We start from the raw sequence: 16,288 nt of genomic DNA, 5'->3' as shown, positions 1-16,288 counted from the left end.
GTTCTTATTCCAGTTCATTTATATTTCATACCTTCATTGTATTTGCATTGATATAGCAAAAAAGAACATGAAAAACAACTGCTTTGAGACATTAAGGCTACTGAGCCAGTTAAGTGTATCCAGTTAGAAAACGCATTCATTAAATAAGAGAGTGATTCTTTTTTTTTAAACTCAGTGGTTTTTCTTTCTAGAAGCCAAGAAACCAACTGTTCATCTTCTGGTAACAAACCTCTCAGTGTCATTACAGAAGAATTATAAGTTATCACTTTGTGAGTTTTATACCATTATTATATGTTTTATTCTTTATATTCTGACTATGCATGAACAAACCTTATTGTGAGATTCTTAGGGCAAAAGAGGGTACTACTTGGTTTAATTTGTTTTCCTATGAGATTATTTAATTACTAATCTCTCCTGTTAATAAAGAAATGTATTGTATTAATACAAGAACACATGGGCATAAAGAAAGGGCAACAAACATGTAAGTTTCTGAAGGTGGGTGAGTTCTTTCATCAGGAAGACCATTGTCCATATCACCTTTTAAAGCAAACTAATATCTTATCAGTTGCTCCTTTGTTAGGAAACTCTTATGGGTCAAAGTGAAAAAAACGATGAGGTTGTATTCACATATACGATCATGTGTTTGATTGGGAAACATGTAAACGTTCTTCTCTTTTGCTGTGGACAGTTTACTTAGACAAATTAGCTCCAGGCAAAATCAACCAGGACGCCATGTCTATAATCTGTGTTCTCAGAAATCCTAAAAAAACACTGGATGTGCTCGTCTAACAACCACAGGCCATACTAGTACGTCCTAAACCAACAAGGGGGAATCTCCGCTTGCTGCTGCTGGCAGCCGGTGGTGATCCCTACACGTGTCAGCTGATTTGAACAGCTGACATGTGTGCCTTGCAGGTGCAGGGGGATCCAAGATCCACCTGTGCCTGTTAACCCCTTAAATCATGCTGTCAAAATGTGACAGCGCAATTTAAATCGCCGCTGCGATAAACGCGCACTCACCCGCCGCCGTTGGAAGTCATGTGACATGATCACGTGGAGTCAATGGTTGCCATGGTAGCACAGAGTCATGTGATGACTCCTGTAGCTATCATAACTCATTTCCCGTAACAGCCGGCCGGGTGCTGTCTGTTACAAGAGATAAGCATTTCTGGTTATCTCAGCTACGTAACTATGATCAACAGAAATGAATGAGGGATCAGACTGCTGATCCTTATAGCCCTCTAGGGAGACCAGTAAAATAAAAAAAAGAAGTTAAAAAAGTTTTCAAATTAAAAAAAAAACAAAAAACAAAAACTAAAAGTTTAAATCATCCCACTATTGCCCCACTAAAATTAAAAGGTTAAAAAAATATCTTTTTTGTGTTGAATCTGGATAGTGAGAATACATTACAACTCACAGTCTAGTAACAGAAGTATGGAAAGAAAGCTATAATACACTGAATAAACTGTACTTACATTGTGATTGACTTCACAGTAGTGAAGAAGACTAGTGTGTGAATTACACCCTTTGGGTTACCACCAATTGTTTTCCATTTACCCATAGCCCCATTTACTCATAGTAATATTTACCCAGGTTGTATTGAAATGACGAATTCTATGTTTGGGAAAGAGTTTGATATGAGTCAAACACAGTCCTAGAGACCTCTTAGTGTCTTTCACATCTTTTCAGGGCAATTTTCTTCGCAATCTTCCAAAGCAGGCATATTTTACTTAAAAAAAACCTCTCCTCTCTACCCATAACTTCTGAAATCACTAATTGGCTACAATGGTCACATGCTGGCTACTTATAAACAAGACAAAAAGGACCATTGTAGTGTCAATGCAATATCATTTGCAACTATTTTATTTAAACCTTTGTAAAAACGTGAACAAATCCTTGAAAATCTAAATTTTCTCAGGCCTGCAACACACATCCGTTGAAAACGTGCGTGTTTGGTCCGTTTCCGTACATACTGGAGATACGACCAAACGTGCACATATGTTGTTCTATGTTAAAAGACACACGTGCGTGTTATTTGATCTTCCGTGTGTTCATGTGCATCCCATGTTTGTTGCTCCGCTTGGCACGGAAGCATGTTCGTTTTTGGGATGGAGCACGCACACACGGACATAATGTTAGCCTATGGGAGTCCAAATAAAACGTTCCTTGCATGGATGTGTGGTTATGTTGTCCGTGAGAAATGTCCGTGTGTGATGCAAAATGTCGTTACTACATGTCGGAAGACAGAGTAGCGGGATGAGAATGAACTCGGATGAACTTCACCTGACTTCATTGTCATGCCGCGGCTCTGCCTGTGTGCCGTGTACTGATTAGCAGTCACCTGTGAAGGATTCACAGTTGACCGGTAATCCCCCGAGTGACTGAAGTGTCCCCCCTCTCTCATACTCACCGATCCCCGATCACCGGCGCTGCACGGCGTTCACACTGCTCCGGCGGCTTTTTCTAATTTGAAAAAGCCAGCCGCTCATTAAACAATCTCGTATTCCCTGCTTTCCCCGCCCACCGGCGCCTATGATTGGTTGCAGTGAGACACGCCCCCACGCTGAGTGACAGGTGTCTCACTGCACCCAATCACAGCAGTCGATGGGCGTGTCACTATGGAGTATAGAAATAAATAAATAAATAATTAAAAAAACGGCGTGCGGTCCCTCCAATTTTAATACCAGCCAGATAAAGCCATACGGCTGAAGGCTGGTATTCTCTGGATGGGGAGCCCCATGTTATGGGGAGCCCCCCAGCCTACAATATCAGTCAGCAGCCGCCCAGAATGGCCGCATACATTAAATGCGACTGTTCTGGGACAGTACCCGGCTCTTCCCGATTTGCCCTGGTGCGTTGGCAAATCGGGGTAATAAGGAGTTAATGGCAGCCCATAGCTGCCACTAAATCCTAGATTAAACATGTCATGCGTCTCCCCGAGATACCTTCCATGATTAATCTGTAAATTAAAGTAAATAAACACACACACCTGAAAAATCCTTTATTAGAAATAAAAAACACAAACACATTCCCTGGTTCACCAATTTAATCAGCCCCAAAAAGCCCTCCATGTCTGGCGTAATCCAGGATGGTCCAGCGTCGCTTCCAGCTCTGCTGCATGAAGGTGACAGGAGCTGCAGAAGACACAGCCGCTCCTGTCACCTCCACGCAGCAAATGAAGAGAGCCGCGTGATCAGCTGAGCTGTCACTGAGGTTACTCGCGGCCACCGCTGGATGCAGCGGTGGCCGCGGGTAACCTCAGTGACAGCTCAGCTGATCACGCTACTCACCTCAGTTGCTGCGTGGGGCTGACCGGAGCGGCGGTGAGTAGCGCGATCAGCTGAGCTGTCACTGAGGTTACCCGCGGCCTCCGCTGCATCCAGCGGTGGCCGCGAGTAACCTCAGTGACAGCTCAGCTGATCACGCGGCTCTCTTCATTTGCTGCGTGGAGGTGACAGGAGCGGCTGTGTCTTCTGCAGCTCCTGTCACCTTCATGCAGCAGAGCTGGAAGTGACGCTGGACCATCCTGGATTACGACGGACATGGAGAGCTTTTTGGGGCTGATTAAATTGGTGAACAAGGGAATGTGTTTGTGTTTTTTATTTCTAATAAAGGATTTTTCAGGTGTGTGTGTTTATTTACTGTAATTTACAGATCAATCATGGAAGGTATATTAGGGAGACGCATGACATGATTAATCTAGGATTTAGTGGCAGCTATGGGCTGCCAATAACTCCTTATTACCCCGATTTGCCAACGCATCAGGGCAAATCGGGAAGAGCCGGGTACTGTCCCAGAACAGTCGCATCTAATGTATCTGGCCATTCTGGGCGGCTGCTGACTGATATTGTTAGGCTGGGGGGCTCCCCATAACATGGGGCTCCCCATCCTGAGAAAACCAGCCTTCAGCCGTATGGCTTTATCAGGCTGGTATTAAAATTGGGGGGACCTCACGCCAGTTTTTTAATTATTTAGTATTTATTTTACTGCACAGTATAGACACGCCCACCGGCTGCTGTGATTGGGTGCAGTGACACAGCTGTCACTCAGTGTGTGGACGTGTCTCACTGCAACCAATCATATTTGCCGGTGGGTGGGGAAAGCAGGGAATACGAGATTGATTAATGAGCGGCCGGCTTTTTCAAAAGAGGAAAAGCCGCCGGAGTTTAGAAAACAGCCGTGCAGCGCCGCGCCGGGGATCAGGGAACGGTGAGTATGCGAGAGGGGTACTCCATTCAGTCACTCTCGTGATTAGCGGTCACCAGTGAGTCCTTCACGGGTGACCGCTAATCAGGACGCGACACAGACAGAGCCGCGGTATGAGGATGAAGTCGGGTGAAGTTCACCCGAGTTCATTCTCAGCGCGCGACTCTGTCTGCTGTCAGCCGGTATGTATCAACGACATTTAACATCACACATGGACATTTCACATGGACAATACACACACACATGTCAGTTAAGTTTCACATGCACACACGGCCATTCCACACGCACACGTGGTTACCATACGCCGGACACACAGCCACCACACGTGCGTTATTTATGGACCAAAAAACGGATGACGGACATGAAAAACGGCCCGTATTACACATGCGTGGTTATGAAGGACGTGTGTTTTAGGCCTCAGACAGCTGTCCCTTATTCGATCTAAGAGTCAATTGTAGTAGATATGCAAATGCCATATATTGTATTAAAAACTATGGAGTTTACTAATTTTGCACTCTTGGTCAATAGTTTATTTTGATGGATTACAACTAAGTATTTCATTTGCACAACAATATATAAAATGTCTATATCACTGAAGGCTATTATTACGATAGATTGTACTCTAGGGGGAATCAGGTGACACATGTGAGCCCCATGATGCTATCAATTGCAGGGGTCTTTAGGTAGCATAATGCAAAAATCAATTAGACAATTAGTGTTTTAGCTCATTTGAAAGAGTGAGTGGACAAGCTTTGGGCAAATACATTTACATGTTGTGACTTACGAGATGAGAAGTAATATTCACACAATAAATCCTGGAAACAAAATACCATACCATGCAGTTTTTTTGCTGAAAACAATTACACAGGAACATAATATACTGGTTTTCTGTATAGTAACAGAGGTAACAAAAAAATAAGAAAATTGAGTTTTAAAGACTCAGTAATTTTACATTAATTACAAATTAGATGCAATTTAAACAAACTCTTGAACCAGAATCACACAGGCAAACGTCTGAGAGCCAAACACATCCTTATTTATTGTAATTTTAAGTAGTGATGAGCTAGCACTATCTTCCTTTGGTTCTCAGCACTCGTAATGGCCAATTGATGCTCGGATGGGCACGACTCGAATATCCAAATATAATGGAAGTCAATGGGGGGCTTGAGCATCTTTCCGTAGATTTCTCAGAAAATGCTTCAGTCACCCATCGACTTCCATTAAACTTGGGTGCTTAAGTTGTACCCATCCGAGTATCCAGCAGCTCATTATGAGCATAGAGCATCCAAGCATGGTACTTACTACTTCTAATTTTTTGGTTGGCATTCTAATGGCAGATCTGACAAATCTGGCCTAAAATATTGGAAAAAAAACTATCCATGTCCCTCATGAAATGTGGCAGAAACACAACAGTATCTATTATAGTATCCATACAATATCATCATCATCATGAGATGGATCTGACATCTCTGTTAATTTTGCTGTTAACGTACAAGGTTAAATTTCCACACATTTTTCATAAGTTTTGACTATGACTATTTTTGTTGCATCAAAAAAGCAATAAAATTTCATACAGTTTTAGAAAAGGGGATGAGATTTGCATAAATCTCATGGCCACTTGTTTCTTTTTATGTAGTGTAAACTGTCCAGTGGTACATATTTGAAATTTGTTACATGATAATTTCTCTTGTGAGTATGTTTTTAAGCTTTTTTGTAAGTTTGTTTATAAGTTTTATTTGCAGTTTTACCTTATAAAATTGCATTAGTTGTGCAAAATCAGCAGGTAAAAAATACATTTCAGATTTTAAAGCTATTTCACTGCAGAAACACACAAATTTGTTTACAGTTCATATGAGAGTATCAATCAAGTTTTGTCAAAGCTAAGTACATGTCTATTAAAAACACAATAGTTTAATTTAAATAGCAGCAAAATCATGTTTAAAATATATATAAAAAAATTGTACTAAAAAAAATATGCGCTATATAGAACATATAAGATATATAAAAGAGCATAACAGCAGAATTAAAAAAGCTAATTTGCTCATATCTTTCAACATCTTTCAACATCTGAGTTTTCGCAAAGGTTTTTCCTCTCACTGATAGCAAACAAAAATCTTGTAAATTGCAAGGAAAAAAATAAAATACATTTTAAAAATTAAATATGAAAATTAAAATTGAATATGAAATTACTATTTTTTTCATAAACCCCTTTAGGTTTGAGTTACTTTGGAAATGTGACCTATGTGTTCCCTTTTGTTGATAAGAGATAGTGGAAATGTTAAAATCTCTCCAATCATCACACAAAATCTCCATCATATTAAAACATTAGAGGTCTGATTCATTATTGTATTTGTGCCTTCCTTTGCCTAGTCTTTGGTGTTTAAGCTTGTTTATATTTGCACTAAATTCTTTTATTCATTTGTGACTTTCTTAGAATTTATTTTGTGTTTCCCTTTTTGTTTTTTTGATTCTCATTTTGGGCATGATGTTTGGTTTACAAATGCTTTAAACTGATTCATCAATTGCAACATTTTAAAAGGTTAAAAAATTGTAGCAAAAGTGTAGTACAGTCTACCACTGGAGAATTTTTTGTACACTCTTAATTTTTGAGCAAATTTTGCAATATTTTGGTGGATCATGCAACATTTTGCTGTAATAAGTTGTAAAAAAAAGTTTAAAGACAAAAATAAAGAGCATTTGTCATTTTGCTTGTAATTCATGACCAACATGCGCCACTTTTGGGGTTTGGCACAAAAAGTGTCAATAAATACTACAAGACTAAAATTGAAAAGTCAAACACCACACAGAACTACTTAGGACATGATCAATATCCACACATAGAGTATATATTCTCAAAATGTATTTATTCACCAATTCATAAAAAATCACATATAAATAATCAATTCAAGCAGGTGCTGCCAGCTAATGCAAGGTAAAAATCAAAAATTGCATTGTCACAGTAATATCCTTTAGAAAAAGAACAATTGATACAATTTCAGCTCATATAAAACAACCAACCTGGTATAATAGAATCTAGTAACAACCAAACTTGGTTTCAATGATCTTCAAAATACTGATTATTTAAATCACAAGCTAACTATCCAAAAAAATTTCCCTTAAAGGAATTAAAAGTAAAACCTACATGTGACACACTATGCTATGATCACCCAGCTGCCCCAACGCACGTTTCATGTTTTTCTTCTTCAGGAATTGTAAAATAGAAAAGTTACTTAACAAACACAGATGATGAATCGGGCCCTAAGACCTTGAGTGAGGATCAGTAATGATGCAATTTTAATCTCATGATGCATTATACTAATTTTGATAGCTATTGTCAATCCGTCATTTAATGTAGATGCATGAATGGCAATATTTTATTATCCTGTATATAGCGTTGCTATATTAAATGTGGCATTAATTTTATTAATAAACTCACAGGGCAGTGTAAGTGTAAAATCAGTGAGCATAATTCACTTTTACTTTTGTACAACTACTAATGAAGCAATTCTCTTTATTTTGCCAATTTTGGGATGCCATAGACTTAAACCAAGACCCTGACTCATCTCACATATAACAGTTCAAAGCCTTATCACTTGTAAGTGATTTAACGTATATGTACAAGTAATGTATTCATGCTCTATATGTTACAGTAATATGAAACAAACCATAAATAATAAATTAAATACCAAGTCCATCAAAACTTTTTCCCTTGCCACCAAAACAATGTTAAGATGCATAAGATGTATTTGTGCTTTCCTTTGCACAACCTCAAATAATTTGCCATTTGAAGTAATTATAGTAAGATGAACTTGATAGATGAAAAGTCTAAAAGGGGCTTTACACGCTACGATATTGTTAATGTTTTGTCGTCGGGGTCAAGTTGTTAGTGACGCACATCCGGCGTCATTAATGATATTGCAGCGTGTGACACTGACTAGCGACCTTAAGCGACCTCAAAAATGGTGAAAATCGTTCACCATGGAGAGGTCGTCCCAAACTCAAAAATCGGTAAGGGTTGTTTATCCAGATGGTTCATTGCTCATGCGGCAGCACACATCGCTATGTGTGACACCGCAGGAGCGAGGAACGTCTCCTTACCTGCCACCGGCCACAATGAGGAAGGAAGGAGGTGGGCGGGATGTTACGTCCTGCTCATCTCCGCCCCTCTGCTTTGATTGTCCGGCCGCTTAGTGACGTTGCGGTGACATCACTGTGATGCCGAATGTCCCTCCCCCTTGAAGGAGGGATTGCTCGGCAATCACAGCGACACCGCCGACCAGGTAAGTATGTGTGACGATGCCGTAGCGATAATGTTCGCTACGGCAGCGATCACAAACAATCGCATGCGCGACGGGGGCGGATACTTACACACTCACTATCGCTACAAATTGCTAGCAATATCGCTACCGTGTAAAGCCCCCTTTAGTATATGTCAAATCATTAAACCTCCTTAGAGAGGTTATAAGTATGATACTTTAGCAATTTTATGGAATTTTATTTGGTTTTATCCAATTATCATTTACAATTTTAGATTCATAAACTGTGAATTTAAATCATTAAATATATCTCTATTTATGATTGTATATGTATTATCAACGTGCATGTTTTATAATAATTATGGGTCATTCAATTTTAATCCAAGTGCTATGGATTGCGTTATTAGAACAACTGTCTTCCACAATGTTTAACATGGTAAGGTATTATGGTGCCCACACAATTTAGCAGTTGGTGGATTACTTGTCAGGAAGACTAACATTTTTTCTGACTCATACTTATGAATGTTCGGATTGGATGCCCCCCGTACATGTCAAATGGTCTACTTGAAATTTATGTACTTATCAGATTTTATTGTAATATGTTTGAGTGCTTAAAGAGCAGCATCCAAAAGGTAATGACCATAGGAGGTCATAGTCAAATGCATTAATTTAAAAAAGGAACTATTAGACTAATAGCAATATATTTTAAAATTGCTCATACATAAAATTCTAATGTTTTAGCCCAGGAACTTCCAACATATAGATATGCTCTAATTTATGCCTATTAGTAAACACCAAAACTGTGATTGATTAACTAAACTTTTAGAGATTTTTAGATCTTTTGAAATTTGAATTTTCCATTTTTGCAGAATTTTCCCCAAAATTTTGATATTCAGAGAATATATTTGCAAAAAACTCAATACTGGAAAGCTTGTAAATGGTCAAAAAATACACATGGAGGAAAGGAGAGAGAGAACCCAGTTGATCATAAGACCATACACATTAAAGGCAGGAGAGAAAGTATCCTGTCGACCATAGGAGCTTACAGTCTACAGGAGAGAGAAAAAGGACCCCGCTTACCATACAAGCTTACACATTACAGGACAAAGAGGACCCTGCTGACTGTAACAGGTTACACAATACAGGAGTGAGAGAAAGGACCCAGTTGACCATAAACGTTTACTCATTGCAGGTGAGAGAGAGGAACCTGCTGACCATAAGAGATTATACTCCACAGGAGAGAAAGAGAGGATCCTGCTGAGCATAAAAGCTTACACACTGCAGAAAAGAGTACCCCGCTGACCATAAAAGCTTGCACATTACAGGACAGAGAAAGAGAGGAGCCTGCTGACAATAAGAGCTTACACACTACAAGAGAGAGTGGACCCAGCTGACCATAAAAGCTTACACACTATTGGAGAGAGAGAGAGTAACCTAGAGAAAGAGGACCCTGCTGAACACAGGAGCTTACACACTAAAGGAGAGAATGGACTTGGCTGATCATAAAAGCTTACATTCTATTGGAAAGAGAGAGAAACCTATTGACCATGAGAGCATACACTCTACAGGACATAGAGACAGTGGACCCTGCTGAACATAAGAGCTTACACACAACAGGAGAGAGAGAGAGGACCGCACTGACCATAAAATCTTACAGTCTACAGGATAGAGAGAGAGGACTCTGCTGATGATAAGAACCTACACACCACAATGAGAGAGAAAACCCCACTGATGATAATATCATATTTTCTACAAGGGAAAGACAGAGAGAGGATCCTGCTGATCATAAGCGCTTACACTCTGCAGGAAATAGTTAAAGAAAAAGGACCCCACTGATCATAAAAGCTTACACTCTACTAGAGAGAGAAAGGAGACTGCTGATCATTAGCAGTTACACTATACAGGACAGAGAGAGGACCTTGCTGAACCAAAGAGCTTACACACTACAGGAGAGAGAGGACCCCACTAACCATAAAAGCATACAATCTACTGGAGAGAGAGAAAGGAACCTGCTGACCATAAGAGGTTACACTCTACAGGACAGTGGACCTTGCTGAACAAGAGCTTCCACACTACAGGAGAAAGAGGACCCCACTGAACATAAAATCTTACAGTCTACAGGATAGGGAGAAGAGTCTACTGATGATAAGAGTGTACACTCCACAAATGAGAGAGAGAACCCACTGATTATAAGGGCATACCCACGGCAGGGGAAATAAAGAGAGAGGATTCATATGTTCATAAGAGCTTACACTCTGCAGGAAAGAGTTAAAGAGGAAGGACACCTCTGACCATAAGAACCTAAATTCAACAAGAGAGAGAGAGGACACTGCTGACCATAAGAGCTTACACTCTATTGGAAAGAGAGACTTACCCAGTGACTCTGGAGATAGAGAAAAATTAAACTGTATACAGTTTGCTCCACTGGAAACAGCTCATCTGGGATGACCAAGGTTCTGACCAGCACTGTACAAGGAATGATAATCCATAAGATGTAATACGTGGAGGGCAATATGGGGCAGCCCACATGGCAATGCAAAATTATGTTAGCCTGTTCACTAATGCTTCAGCAGTGTGGGGAATGGTGCCAGACATATTTACTTTTTTGCTAGCTGCAATTGAAATCTTTAAATGTTTGAGTTCATATGGAACCATGAATTTTAAGAAATTTGATTCAACCTTGATCCTCCATGGATTAATACACTCATCTCCAAAGACATCCAACGAAGAAGATAAAACTTGCACCCTCCAGTTAGTCTACACTGAGCAGTCAAATAAAATAAATGCACTTTTGGAAGTCAAAATATTCCATTTACCTGCTCTTTGTTTATTCAAGAAATCATACAGAAAAGGAGCAATGTTTCAGTTTACATCATCATTGATTCCTATGGGTTTGATCATAAGCTGATTCATCGCACTTTTCCTGTATGATGTTTTGAATAAAAATGATAGCCTGTGGGTGGAATATGCTGATGTCAAGGAGTATGTTTTGTGATTTGAATTACTAGACTATAATTCTGATAGTTCATATAGATATATTTAAAAATCAATTATGCATCAATTACTATATTTACATTTTTATAAAATATGAACTGGTATGAACTGTTTTTCCCAATAGGTAGCAAACAAGTTTGCTTATATATAATGTATTTTGACATGCTTAAATTCTCATTTATCTCACTCCTTATGAAAAGAGATTAAAGCTCTGACTCTTAAATATTAATTTTTACTTTAATATTTAGTTTCAAGGCTTCACTTAATAAACTTTTCTTAATTCTGTAAGTACTTTGCATTACATTTGGTATTTAAACATATATATTCTCAAGCACATTGCATGACATTAATCATGACCGCCAACAGAACAAAGATATATATGAAGCAAATTTGCAATTTAAAGGGAATACATAATTAGAAAATGGCCTATTAGTTAAATCTGATTTTTTGTATTAAATAAAATGTTTCTTTTAAATCACAATCTTTATTAATAATATTCTATACCCACAGTTCATAAAAACAATGTACCATTCACAATCAGTTCAGTCACAGCTTACCCTTCTCCCTCTCCCTTCATAATAACCTTTGCACACTCTCATTAGATACCTCAATACAAAACATAGTGTCAGAGTTAGTTAATTGTGGCTAATGTACAATGTAGATTTCTTAAAAAGAACAAGAAGCAGTCCTGAACAGACCCAGTGACCTATTTGAAAATAGAATTGAAAGATTTCAGGGGTTTTTTTATCCATACTGATTGGGACATGAAAAAACTGACAATTTTTTATATACATTTAAGAGAAAAAAAAACCTGATGTAAGCAGCAGGACATAATTTGCTGATGACACATTTCCTTTAGCTGTATGAGAATTATTAGCTTTTCAATAATTAAAGAAGCCTTCCGTTAGCTTTTTTCCCCTAAACCTGTGTATATATGCATGTTGTGATATCACACAATAGCAAATAGGTGTATAATACAGAAAAAAGACTTGAAATATAATTTTTAATAAATTTATGTAAAATGACCTAGGTCCATTCCCTTAAAAGACACATTAAATGAACATGAAGCATTACACAATGGACCACCAAGCTCAAATGGGTCCAAGTGTATGCTCTGGCACAATAAAAGGGGACTGACCCCAAACTATATTCTAGACCCGCTATACAGTTGTCCTGTTAAAGGACCAACAGTTGTCCCATTATAGGACCAAAAGACCTCAAATAATCTCCAACTCACAATAAAGAAACATAAAGTTTCATTGACCTATGGGCAATGTGTGTGACAGAGAAGGGTAGCAGCCTGAAAGTGTGAGCAGCCTGGGCTGTGCAGACCCGACACCATGACGAAACATAAGGGAATGGCGAAGTTTGACTTCCTTAAGAAAATTGAAAGGGAAATTCAGAATTAATGGGAGAATAAAAAGGATTTTGAAGTCAATGCTTCTGACAGTCAGAACAGCAAAGGCAAATACCTTGTGACATTTCCTTATCCCTACATGAATGGGCGCCTTCCCTTGGGCAACACATTCTCCCTGTCTAAGTGTGAGTTTTCTCTAGGCTTCCAGAGGCTGAAGGGTAAGACGTGCCTGTTCCCATTTGGCCTTCAATGTACTGGCATGCCCATTAAGGCATGTGCAGATAAGCTGAAAAGAGAAATGGAGTTGTATGGCTGCCCACCACAATTTCCTGAGGAGGATGAGGAAGATAACGAGCTGTCCTCTAAGAAAGAGGATGAAATAGTTATAAAGGACAAAGATAAGGGAAAAAAAGTAAAGCAGCAGCAAAGAGTGGTTCATCAAAATACCAGTGGGGAATAATGAAGTCTCTGGGGCTGTCTGATGAAAAAATTGTGAGCTTTTCTGAGGCTGAACATTGGTTCGGATATTTTCCTCCTTTCACAGTAAAAGACCTCAAACAAATGTGGCTAAAGGTTGACTGGCATTGTTCCTTTATTACCACTGATGTGAACCCGTATTACGATTCCTTTGTGAAATGGCAATTCCTGACGTTGAGAGAGAGGAACAAGATAACATTTGGCAAATGGTACACCATGTATTCCCCACGAGATAGTCAGCCATGCATGGATAATGATAGACAGACTGGAGAGGGTGGGGAACCACAAGAATACACACTTATCAAAATGAAGGTCCTGGAGCCTTATCCGCCTAAACTGAGTGGGCTGAAGGGGCTGAAGTGAAGAAGTGTTTTCCTAGTAGCTGCCACTCTGTGCCCAGAAACTATGTTCGGGCAGACAAACTGCTGGCTGCGACCTGACATGCCATACATCGCGTTTGAGACAGAAAATGGGGATATATTTGTCTGCATCCAAAGAGCAGCCAGGAACATGTCCTACCAAGGTTTCACCAAGGATAATGGTGTGGTACCAGTAATCAAAGAGCTCATGGTAGAGGACCTTCTTGGAGCCACCTTGTCTGCACCATTGACTTCCTATAAAATGATATATGCCCTCCCCATGCTTACCATTAATGAAGAAAAATGCACAGGGGAGGTTTCCAGCGTCCCCTCCAATGCTCCAGATGACACTGTAGCTTTATGAGATCTGAAGAAGAAACAGGCCCCGAGAATGAAATATGGGATTATAGATGAGCTGGTTTTGCCCTTTGAGCCTATACAGATCCTTGACATCCCCAGCTATGGAAATCTATCTGTTCCCTTAGTCTGTGATGAGCTGAAAATCCAGAGCCAAAAGGACCGGGACAAACTAGCAGACGTGAAAGAAAGTTTACCTAAAAGGCTTCTATGAGGGAGTAATGCTTGTTCCTGGATATGAAGGCAAGAAGGTACAAGATGTCAAAAAGACCATCCAGAAGAAGATGATTGACAGCAATGTAGACAACCCTTCCTGCAAACTACAGACCCACGACGTCTGTTGACCACAGCCTGAGTTGTGGCTGAGAATGCAATGCTTGTCATGATTGTATCACCACCTGATTGTGCCAGAATTGCCATTGTAATCTCTTTGTCTTCCTCCTCTTCTGCTGAGCTACTCAGCTGCATGCCTCTGGGCTCACACCAAGTGGGATTTACAACCTCATTATCATCCTGTCTGTTGTCCCACTCATCACGCTGACAATCACTTTCCTCTTCCTGCCCTGAAACAACAGTACAGTACTTGTAAACCTCAGGTATCTGAGTCTCATCATCATCACTTCCACCCCTGGAGCTTAATATTTGGGGACAAGGGTCTGAAATCTGCTCAGACCCAACTTTGTCCGACATCAGATCCAACTGGCAAAGATTTTGGGCATTGGTGCAAATGCTTTCCTCCTCTTGAGTCTGGAAATCTTTGGAGCAGACATCTGATGACCAAGGAATAGAATGTGTGAAAAGCTCTGCAGACTCACTCATCTGTGGTTTCCCACAGTTAGTTGGGCAGTTGGAGAGTTATAATGCAGGGGAAACAAGGATAATTGGGGTGCCACCTCTGAGGACTGTACTGTTTGTGAAGTTGAGGTAGAGGAGGAGATGGCACTTGATGCAATGCTTGCCATCCCCTGTATTACATTCTGTGTTGGGCCCTCATCTACAAGTTGTACAGTTTTTCCCCTGCCAAAGAAAAGTAGTGGAGTAGCCCATCCAGTAACAGAAGTTGTCAATTGTCTTTGGCTAAGAGAAGCCGGTGTTTTTTTCAGTAGAGCTTTCAAGAACTTTAGCACCTACCCCATATACACCTCTAGCACCACACTTTTTCCCCCCTCCACCACGACTGGGGGATTTCTCACTCATGTTTGATATACCCTTTCTCTCTTTTAAGCAGCTGTGTCCCAACTCTAGTCCCACACCTGTCAGTAACCTATCACTAAATTAACAATCACTATTTAGGTGAATAAATGGCAATTTTGACCTAGAGCACAAATTTTGTAGTATTTAGATGCAGAAATAGTGATTTGGAGATGGAACACAGATGTGGCCCTATTTAGATACAGAAATACAATTTGAAGCTGGAACACAGATGTGACCCTATTTATATGCAGAACTAGCATTTGGTGCTCAAACATAGATGTGGCCCTATTTAGATGTAGAAATAGGAAGTTGATGCTGGACTACAGATTTGTCACTATTTAGATGTAGAAATAGCAAGTTGGAGCTGGAGCGCACTATTAGCTATCATGAGATGATGAAATGCCGATTTGTGGCACACAACATTCCCTACAAGGCACTTCCCAATTTTACACTATCGCCCTCTGTCCTAATTGTCTCAATTACCTATGATTAATCCACTAACTAAGCTGTCTAGGAGCAGCAGTGGTAGCACCATCCCTAAGCTGTAGCAATCACAAAATGGCATGCCTGCATTTTACATGAAGAGGAACATGTGACGTAGGCAGCCAATGACATAAGCCCTTGTGTCTAAACATTGTGGATGTTTTCTGCACCCTAATTGGCCGCCAGAAAATCAAAACATAAAAATATTGACAACAAAGTCTGCCACTCCTATGACCTCTCCCCACCCCCTCCCCTCATCAAACACATCCCCCTGTTCATCATACAACACCATTCTAGTAGCCAAAGCAATAGAAATGTCATGAACAGTTATCACATAAAACCGAACATTGATAACTTTTAGGAAAAGTGTTCAGATTTCCGAGCCAAAATTGAGACTGGCAAACCTTTATCAAACAAGTTCACTGATCTCTACTCACCATGGGTAAACTAAATACTTTATGTAGATAAATTCCTTTCTTTAGATCAGTTCTTGAGCTGTAGAAACACTTGTTACTTATAGCCAAGTTGTGCTCCCCATATATGCTTCATTTTTGTATGTATGGATACTTTGGCTTGTGTTGATATTGCTATGCCTATAGAATGTT

At 39.7% G+C, this 16,288-nt stretch overlaps 1 protein-coding gene and 1 pseudogene across 1 annotated transcript in view; one reads left to right on the top strand and one right to left on the bottom strand.

Annotated features, from left to right (window-relative positions):
* The window catches only part of IL1RAPL1 (interleukin 1 receptor accessory protein like 1), a 2,286,687-nt gene that overhangs the window by 1,752,663 nt on the left and 517,736 nt on the right, over positions 1-16,288 (bottom strand). The gene's annotated exons all lie outside the window — the stretch shown is intronic.
* Positions 12,797-14,350, top strand: LOC142292403 (leucine--tRNA ligase, cytoplasmic pseudogene; annotated as a pseudogene).

Source organism: Anomaloglossus baeobatrachus, chromosome 2 (assembly GCF_048569485.1).
Source record: "Anomaloglossus baeobatrachus isolate aAnoBae1 chromosome 2, aAnoBae1.hap1, whole genome shotgun sequence".
NCBI classification, from domain to species: Eukaryota; Metazoa; Chordata; class Amphibia; order Anura; family Aromobatidae; genus Anomaloglossus; species Anomaloglossus baeobatrachus.
The sequence above is the reverse complement of the archived record's forward strand: the minus strand, read 5'-3'. Positions and strand labels throughout refer to the sequence as shown.